Raw genomic sequence first — 8,893 nt, 5'->3', positions numbered from 1 at the left:
TGCAGATTATCCATGAGAGAAATAACGGGCAGAAAAGCTTCTACCATCTCCTCCCATATGCTAATCGATGCTCTAGGTAATGAGTGTAGCCACTGCTTCGCTCTCCCTTTTAAGGAAAATGGGAAGGCTTTGAACTTGATGGTATCATCCATCATCCCATTTATCTTAAGCATATCACACACCTTGAGAAAGTTCTCTACATGACTGTTGGGATCCTCATTGGCTAAACCATTGAACTGTATGGATTGCTTTAACATGTAGATGAATGCCGGCTTTAGCTCAAAGTTCTGAGCTATAATCGGGGGACGCACAATACTCGATTGTGTCCCTAATACTGAAGGTCTGGCATAATCGGATAATGTCCGTTGTTACTCATTCTATTCTGCCATGTTTTCATATTCTTCTACTTACTAATCAGCTAGATTAGATGATTCTTGCAGAGGTTCTTTCCCTTTTCTTCTAAGTTTACATTCAAGCTCGGAATCTCCTTCAATCAATATTGAGGGGTTACCTCGGGTCATAACCTGGTGCTAAGAAATGAACTAGAATGAATGAATGAATAGCTAAGAAAACAAAGAGCAAAGTATCTCTAAACACCTACTATCCGGCAATGGCAACAAAAACTTGACAACGCCCCCTGCGTATGTCCCGCAAGTGCACGGGTTTGTCGAAGTAATAAAATCCCAGATGAGTGGCGTATCGTATCCATAGGGAGTAGCGAATAAAAACACTTAAATTGTTTCTTAACTAAGTGAAAGATGAATAGTGATATGTGTGACAAGATGTGAAATAACAAAAATAAAAAACAAGAAAGGGAGCACAAGTAAAGGAGAAGGTAAGGCAATCAATATAAATGGGGTACCCGGATATTGTTCCGCCTAGGACAATCATTTGAAGTGCAAGAACCCTCTATTATACTTTCTAACTGATGCAATAATGAGTCGTGGAGATCCTTAAATACATGGTCCCAAATCTAAGGTCAACCATGAATAACTCTATACATGTCCTGGAGGAGAAATTGAATAACCTCTCAACCTCTCACTCGTATAGAATTGCAATGAGTTCTAGGGATTCCAAGTGATAAATCCTCTTTCTAGATGTAGACCTAACCCTTTGGTCCAGGTGGAAGGTCACTAGCCACAATTAAGCCCTAGGTGCTAAAATCACTTCAACGCTTCACTCCGTTGCACCCGCAACTAAGCCCTAGCGGAAGGTCATCCTTTATCCCATTCACTCTAGTATGACCGTAAAGAACTTGAGGAAATGGAGGTAGAATAAATCACACCGGAGGGGAAAGGGGATGCTCCGCTAGCTCTTGACTCACCCTCTCAACCCTCTCCAATCTATCTTTGTCTAACTCTCGTGATATGTCACTCACTCACAAGGGTTACCAACAAGAACTCTCAACCCTAGTGTCACTCTAAAGGAGTATTCATATAATCAAGCATTCAAGATTGGAACTCAAATAAAACATCAATTAATTGAAAGCATAATAAAGAGGTTTAATGAAATGAATACATCCTAGGGTTCACAAATACCCAAGTACCCACTAGGGGATTTAGCTCTCCATGGAGCTAATTACAATCAATGAAATCAAATGTAAAAGCAAAGAATCCATAGAAAACCCCCTCGATAGTCATGGCGATGGTCTTGTGGAGAGTCCTCTACTCGTCCAAGGATCCCTTTATCTGGCGTAGGATACACCCACCAGATCGGTGCCGATGAAAGCTCTCCCACTAACCTTCTTCCAAATAGAACGTGATGTTGGAGCCATAGAACCTCTCCAAATCCCTAGCTAATACATCTCCAAACCCTAGCTGAAGCCCTCTCTCAAGTTGGGAAAAAGATGGAGAAAAAAATTCTAAAATCGGGGTTCAAATCGGCCTTAATAAGGGCTTGAATCGAGAATCCACACGCCCATCTGTGCATCCCTGTGGATTTTTCACATGGGCGTGTGGAATTTTCACCCGTCTATGTGGATTCTCTGTTTTACTCCTTCTTCGGCCGGCTATGAACAATAACTACTATAGTGTTTACGACAGTATTCATTACAATATCCTGCTACAGTACTGGCCTGAAACATTATTGAATCCATGTTTTCGTTGAGGTAACATAAATGGGCACACATTTATGCCGTAGATCGCTTTGCTTTTTCAATAAACGGACACGTTGGTGGAGATCTTGCTATACATGCACAAGCCAAAATGCTTGAGTGTGACTACCCTTGTGCCCATCCAAATCATTGTGCTAACTTGAATACAAGAAGGTTGGCACACATTCTCGCATCTTAAACCCGACTTATGTCTTCGCGTTTGAACCTTCTCAAGATTTCCTCCAAATGGTGCATTCACGATCTACATTGGCTTCTTTCTCTAACATTCAGCTTCACAACCCTATCTGCATGAAAGTAACATAAATACACACATATTAGTGTTAAAACCCAATAAAAGTAATGCTCATCATAAGGAAAGAACACTTTGTATTCTTATCACACAAGCACTTATCAAACCCCAATTTCTCGGCGTGTTGAACCCTAATCCCATACGAATGTTGATAGGAATTTCTTCGGAATCCACATTCCTACGATTGCATTAAGAACTAGGAAATATCAAAATAGGGACAAACTCATCCTAAATTTACCCCTAAAACACGGAGGGCTACTAACACCCAATTTCTAGGCGTGTTAATACAAGTATCCCCTTCTAATCCATTCATGACCTAAATGCGAATAGGTCACATTTACATGTATAACTCATAAAAAAACCACGGATTTCTCCTTAGTGTAGCTCTTAGAATAAAAACAATGGATTAAATCTAAAAATAACCCAAGCAGGGAATTAACAAACAATCATCCAAAATACATGATAAAACCCCCCAAGGTTCATAGACATCCGGTGACCTTGGGGGTCTAGTGTGTCATCATACTACAACAAGAAACAAAGTCAAGTAAAACACAAAGCAAACTCATAAATGACACTCCCTCAATGAAATGGTGAAGGAGGAGGTAGAAAATGTGTCGAATGATGCTTCCCCCACCAAAAGAATGCCGAATGATGCTTCCTCAAGCCGCAGGTCTCCTTCTTTCAAATAGTTGTCAATTTCCCCTTTGAATGATGATGTGTTCTTGCCTTGAGAGCACTTGCCCTTGCCCTTGCCCTTGCCCTTGCCCTTGGTTGACCTCCTCATTTCCTTGCCCTTTTTCTTCCTCCCAAGGTTGCCCAAGGTCTCTCAATAAGTCTCCAAGAAGCCCTCTCAAAATTTGTCCAAAACATTTTTTTTATTCTGCCCTAGAAATCTGGATTTATACCCTTCACAGCATATGGTATGGGGGTCGTATGCCACTCAAAACCTAGATTTTGTTTCATGCGAGGGTGCATACGGCCTGCATACAGCCTGCATACAGCTTGCATACGGCCTTCAAATGGCCTTCATACAGCCTCCATACGGGCTATATGGGGGCCGCATGAAATTCTAGACAGGCTGCTTCAAACAATCGTGCTGCTATAGTGTTTACTACAGTAACTATGTTGTGGTAATTTTGGGACTGTTTTCTTCTTCTTTTCACCTAAATGATATCCTCTTGTTCTCCATAGCTTTCCCATACCCTACAAAGTAAATAGTACATAATTAAGCACAAAACGGGCATCAATCCTCAATAAAATACATGTAAAGTGTATAAAATACATATAAGAAAATACCTACATTTAGACACTTATCAGGCAATAGCTCAACATTTTCTTGAAGCTCCTGGTATCGGAAGAAGAAAACTTTCCACCGGCAGCTCATCGGTAGGTTGAGATGTAGGTCTTGTGGTTAATCAACATATGTAAAACTAGCTTGATGATCTTATGTCAAGCATTACCTCTAAAACCAAGGATGCATGCATAAGCTTTAGTTAGTTTTCCATGCCTAAACTATAGATTGGTTATATATATGTATGTTTAGTTGTATCTTGGGTTTGCATACTGATAAGTGCTTGTGCGATATGAATGCGAAGCATTCATTCCTTATGTTGAGTATTACTTTTCTCGGTTTTTTACACTAATATGCGTGTTTTTATGTTACTTTCGTGCAGGCAGGGTTGTGAGGCCGAGTATGAAGGAAAGAAGCCAATGTGGAGCACAATACACTGATTTTGGAGGAAATTTTGCTAAGGTTCAAACAAGAAGACATAGCTCGGGTGTGAGATGCTAGAGTGTGTGACAACCTCCGCATATTCTAGTTGGCACATTCATTTGGAGGGGCACAAAGGCAGTCACACTCGAGCATTCCGACTTGCAGGGTGCTGTAGCAGGACACTGTAGTAAAGTACTGTAGCAGCATTGTTCATAGCCGGCCGAGAAAACAGGAGTTCAGAGAGTCCACACGGGCATGTGGAAATTATTCACACCCATGTGGAAATTCCACATGGGCGTGTGAAGTATCCACGCCTGTGTAGACACCCGTGTAGTCGCCCGATTCTAGCCTTATTTAAAGCTGATTCAGCCCCGATTTTAGTATTCTTTTCTCCATCTTTTCCCCAACTTGGGAGAGGGCTTCGGATATGGTTTTGAGGGGTATTTCCGTCGAGGTTTATCCTATGCCGGATGAAGGAATCCTTGGATAATGAGTAGAGGACTCTCCACAAGACCATCGACACGACCATCGATGGGGTTTTCTATGGATTCATTGCTTTTACATTCTATTTCTTTGATTGTACTTAGCTCCATGGAGAGCTAAACCCCTAGTGGGTACTTGGATATTTGTGAACCCTATGATGTATTTGTTTCATTGAATCTCTTTATTATGCTTTCAATTAATTGCTGTTTATTGTGAGTTCCAACCTTGAATGCTTGATTGTATGAACATTTCCCCTAGAGTGACACTAGGGTTGAGAGTTCTCATTGGTAACCTTGTGAGTGAGTGACACACCACGAGCGTTAGACAAAGGTAGGTTGGAGAGGGTCTAGAGGGTGAATCGAGAGGTACAGGAGCATCCCCTTTCCCCTCCGACATGATAGATTCTACCTCTGTTCCTCGAGTTCTTTGCGGCCATAATAAAGTGAATGGTCTAAGAGATGAACATCCGTTGGGGCTTAGTTGTGCGCACAACGGAGTAAAGCGTTGAGGTGATCTTAGTATCTAGGGCTTAGTCATGGTTAGGGACCTTCCACCTATACCAAACGGTTAGGTCTATAATTAGGAAGAGATTTATCACTTGGAATCCCTAGAGCTCATTGCAACTCTATGCGAGTGTGAGGTGTTGAGATTGTTCGATTTCTCCTCCGGGACATGTATGGAGTTAGGCATAGTTGACCTTAGATTTGGGACTATTTAATGAAGGATTTCCATGACTCACTATTGTATTCATTAGGAAGCATAATAGAGGGTTCTTGCACTTGAAGCGATAGTCCTAGGCGGAGCATTATCCGAGTACCTCATCTTTATCGATTGCCTTACCTTCTCCTTTACTCGTGCTCTCTTACTTGTTGATTTTACTTTTGAGAATTGAATCATTGTGACACTTATCACTATTAATCTTTCACATAGCTAAGAAGCGGATTAAGTGTTTTTATTCCCTACTCCCTGTTGATTCGATACTCGCTCACCTTGGGTTATTACTTCGACAAACCCGTGTACTTGCGGGATATACGCAAGGGGACCTTGTCACATACTTGCCACCCTGTGATGTGTTTATATTGTTTTTCATATATATAAGTATGAATTGTTGTGATGTTTGGACAATATTGCATGAATCGTTGGAATTGAAAACAAGGGATCCTTAGCTTGTGGACTACATTCATCAGTTTATGTTCAAATCTCCTTGCCTGTAATTTATTTTTTCAAAACCAAACTAGTTAAGGTTTCCACAGATTCTTAATTAATGTGAGCAAACCTGAGCAAACCTTTCTTATTAAAATGTCTGGGCCTTTTGTTTTTATTTTATAGTAAATATAATTATGAATGAATATGTATATTTGATAAGTGCTTGTGTATTAGTAATACGAAGTATTCTTTTATTGCAATGAGCATTACTTTTCTCAGGTTTTATCGCTCATACATGTGTATTTGTGTTACTTTTGTGCATGTAGGGTTGTGGAGACAAGTGTGGAAGAAAGAAGCCAAAGTAGATTGTGAATGCACTTTGTTGAAGAAGTCTTTGAGTGAATAAATGTGAAGTCACAAGTTATGCTCAAAAACATATGAGTGTGTGCCAACCTCCGTTGTGCTCGAGTGAACATGTAAATTGGAGAGGCACAAAGGCAGTTACACTTATGTGTTCCAACTTGTGTAATGCTAGGAAGATTGTCGTCAGATCTAATTTTATTGAAGATGCAATGCGATCTACCGCATGGATGTGTGCCCATTCATGTGGCCTCGATTAAAGTGTGGATTCAAGAGTATTTTAGCAGAGTGCTATAGCAGATTACTGTAGCAAATTATTATAGTAGTTACTGTTTACAAGCCGCTAAAAAATCAATTCCTGTAGATTCACACAGGCGTGTGGAATTACAACATGTCCGTGTGGATGCCCAATTCCATCCTATTTAAAGTCGCAACTTCAACCTCTTTTGGGATCTTTTGGGCCCTATCTTTTTCACATCTTTTCTCCATCTTTGGTGACGCTTGTGGCGAGGGTTTGGAGAGGCTTTAGTAAGGTTTTTGGAGTGGTTCTACAGCCTTCAACACTGTGTTCCTTTAGAAGATAGTTATTGGGGGAGTTTCCGTTTGCATCGAATCGGGAAGGCATGCCCTAGGCTTGACAAGGGAACCTTTGGAGAAGATGCGGCCACTCCACAAGACTATTGACATGAATACCAAGGGGCTTTTACTTATGGATTGTATGTTCTTACTTTGGATTTCATTATTGATTGTATCTTGCTCCATGGAGAGCTAAATGCCTAGTGGGTAATTGGACTTGTAAACCCTAGGATGATGTTGTTTCTTTGACCTTTCTATTATTTTTCTTTAATTGATGTCTTTATTTGAGTTCTAATCTTGAATGCTTGTTGAATGGGTTTTCCCTTAGAGTGATACTAGGGTTAAGAACCTACATTGGTAATCCTTGTGAGTGAGTGACACACCATGAGGGTTAGACAAAGCAAGATTGGTGAGGGTCGAGAGGGTGAGTCGAGCGGTAGCGGAACGTCCCTTTTCTCCTCCGGTGTGATTTATCCTACCTCCATGTTCCAACAGTTCCTTGCGGTCATAACAGAGTGAAGTACAAAAAGACAAACTCCGCTGAGGCTTACTTGCACAAGCAACAGAGAGAAGCATTGAAGTAATGCTTAATACCTAGGGCTTAATTGTGACTAGAGGTCTTTCGCCTGGACCAAAGGGTTAGATCTATGTTAGGGAGTAGGGTTTATCAGTTGGAGTTCCTAGAGCTTTAAGCAACTTTACACAGTGTGAGGTGTTGAGACTGAGCAATTTCTCTGCCGGGGTATAGTGTAGGGTTAGTCACGGTTGACCTTAGGTTTGGGATCATGTATTTTACGATTTTTATGAATCATTAAGCATCAGTTACGAGACAAATTAGTTGGTTTTCCACATGAAGCAATAGTCCTAGTGGGAGTAATGTCCGGGTGCCCCACTTTCTATTGATTGCCTCTCCTCTAATTTTTTTAGCGTCTCTCTTACTTGTTCTTTTTATTTCTTTCCATATTGATATTGTTCACACTATTATCGATCCATCTTCACTTTATTTAAATAGCAATCCTTGTGTTTCTGATCACTATTCCCTATGGATATGACTATCCACTCGCCAAGGTATTATTACTTCGACAATCCCGTGCACTTGCGGTACATACGTAAAAGGCATTTTGTCAAGTTTTTAGCGCCGTTGCAGGGGAATAGGTATTTTAGAAACACTTTGCACTTTGCTATCTTAGCTATTCACCATTTATTCTATTTTACACTTTCTTATTCCTCATCGTTCTGATTTGTTTTTCTTTCTTTGGTTACAGCTCTAGGTTATGACCCAAGAGAACCCTTAGACATTGGTTGAAGGAAATACTGAACTTGAACGAACACTTCGTAGAAGAGGAAAAGAACCCGTGTAAGAATAGTTAAATCAAGCTGAGGTAGAAGGTGAAGGGTCAGATAATGTGGCAGAATAGAATGAGCTAAAGCACTGCAGTTCTTGGCACACTATCAGATTATGCCAGCTCTGCAGTTCTGGGCACACAGTCTAGTATTGTGTAGCCACTAATTACAGCTTAGAATTTTGAGCTAAAGCCAGCATTCATCTAGATGACACGGCAGTCGGTACAGTTTAATGGTTTGGCCGATGAGGATCCGAACAACCACATTGAGAATTTGTTAGAAGTGTGCGACATGCTTAAGATTAATGGTGTTACAGATGATTCTATCAGATTGAGGGCCTTCCCATTTTCCTTGAAAAGGAGAGTAAAGCAATGGCTACATTCATTACCTAGAGCATCGATTACTACTTGGAAGGTGATGGTAGAAGCTTTTCTTGCCCTATATTTCCCTCCTGGAAAATCTGCGAAGCTCCATAATGATATATCCTCCTTTATGCAAATGGAATTGGAGTCTCTTTTAGAGACATGGTATAGGTTAAAAGAGCTCCTGCAGAAATGTCCTCAACATGGGTTCCCCAAGTGGAAGATCATTCAGACTTTCTATAATGGTGACAACGCCCATTGTGTCTGACCCGCAAGTGCATAGGTTTATCGAAGTAATAAATCCCAAGTGGGTGGGGTATCATATCCACAGAGAGTAGGGAATAAAAAATAGCTAAATTGCTACTAAACCAAGTGAAGATGAATAATGATTGTGTTGATAAGATGTGATGTAAACAGAAATAAAATGAACAAGAATTAGAGGCACAAGTAAGTGAGAGGTAAGGCAATCCATAGAAGTGGGGTACTCGGACAATGCTCCCCCTAGG

At 40.7% G+C, this 8,893-nt stretch overlaps 1 non-coding gene across 1 annotated transcript; it reads right to left on the bottom strand.

Moving 5' to 3' along the window:
* Positions 1-8,490: 8,490 nt before the first annotated feature.
* Positions 8,491-8,597, bottom strand: LOC120268299. Its single transcript, XR_005538900.1, has one exon. It is a non-coding gene; the product is annotated as a small nucleolar RNA R71 (small nucleolar RNA).
* Between the last annotated feature and the right edge of the window lie 296 nt (positions 8,598-8,893).

This window comes from Dioscorea cayenensis, chromosome 1, assembly GCF_009730915.1.
Source record: "Dioscorea cayenensis subsp. rotundata cultivar TDr96_F1 chromosome 1, TDr96_F1_v2_PseudoChromosome.rev07_lg8_w22 25.fasta, whole genome shotgun sequence".
NCBI classification, from domain to species: Eukaryota; Viridiplantae; Streptophyta; class Magnoliopsida; order Dioscoreales; family Dioscoreaceae; genus Dioscorea; species Dioscorea cayenensis.
Note: the sequence above shows the minus strand (reverse complement) of the source record. Positions and strands in the feature narration are given on the sequence as shown.